Here is a 1,128-nt window from a genome sequence, read left to right on the forward strand (position 1 = left end):
GCGTTGCGAGTGCGGGCCCGTTTGGAAATGGACGGGTTGAAAGGAAAAGTCTGCCACTTTACGAATAATGACTCAAGTTAAAAAGAAAAAAGAAACAGCTTTTTTATGGACTACAGTGTGTGACTTTCCACTTTTGTTTTGTTTTTCTGCCTGACCAGATTAGTCAGATTACTGGGCCAAAGGCGTACCTGCCAGACTCGGAGGACATGCGGAAGGGACGCCAACCTGCATTTGGACACGCGTGAGTACTGAGCTGTGTGGTGTGCTTGAAGAGCTGATGTCTGATGTCACGTTGCACCACAACATTGCAACTGATCCCACTGACTGTACAAAGGCACAAAAGCTTAACAAATAATTGGTCTTGAAAAATATAGTCATGCACTTTTAAGATGAAACGAGATTTATGAAGAAAGGAATTTTTAAACCATTTACACGAGCGTATAAAATCTAAATGTAAACCCTGCCTCCACCTTACAAAATTAGGAGTGTGCTATAATATGTGTAAAGAATAAAGTATTCACGTCCTTGATAGCGTCTGCTGTGTTGTTGGGTCTGTCTCAGTGACAGACTGAGGCTGCTGTTGTCTTCTTCTCTGATCAAAACAATGTTGTCTTTCCTCTGATCAAAACTGTCTCCTCCTAGGGGATATTCCACGAATTGCACCTTATTAAAAATATTCATTCCGTGTCTTTTATGCATTTTTTCACTTTTAAATTATCCTGCGGGCCTGATCAAACCTCCTTGCAGGCCGGTTCCGGCCGTATGTTATACACCCCGATGTATAGTAAGGCGTTTTTAGTGGAAAAAAACGACCATGCAGAGTAAGGCGTTTTAACCTGGAAAAAAAACGACCATGTATAGTAAGGCATTTTCACCCGAAAAAAATGACCATGCATACTAAGGCGTTTTTAGCTGAAAAAAACGCCCATGTATAGTAAGGCGTTTTTAGGCGAAAAAAACGACCATGTATAGTAAGGCGTTTTTAGCTGAAAAAAACGCCCATGTATAGTAAGGCGTTTTTAGGCGAAAAAAACGACCATGTATAGTAAGGCGTTTTTAGCTGAAAAAAACGCCCATGTATAGTAAGGCGTTTTTAGGCGAAAAAAACGACCATGTATAGTAAGGCGT

The 1,128-nt window shown here is 41.0% G+C and overlaps 1 long non-coding RNA gene across 1 annotated transcript in view; it reads left to right on the top strand.

The window, feature by feature from the left end:
• LOC109519134 (uncharacterized) overlaps nt 1-241 on the top strand; it is a 698-nt gene extending 457 nt beyond the window's left edge. Inside the window, exon 2 of the long non-coding RNA XR_002168883.1 lies at nt 159-241. This is a non-coding gene — a long non-coding RNA (uncharacterized LOC109519134). The remainder of the gene's footprint in view (nt 1-158) is intronic.
• Nucleotides 242-1,128: the final 887 nt, after the last annotated feature.

This window comes from Hippocampus comes, unplaced genomic scaffold (genome assembly GCF_001891065.2).
Source record: "Hippocampus comes isolate QL1 unplaced genomic scaffold, H_comes_QL1_v1.1 scaffold132, whole genome shotgun sequence".
Classification (NCBI taxonomy): Eukaryota; Metazoa; Chordata; class Actinopteri; order Syngnathiformes; family Syngnathidae; genus Hippocampus; species Hippocampus comes.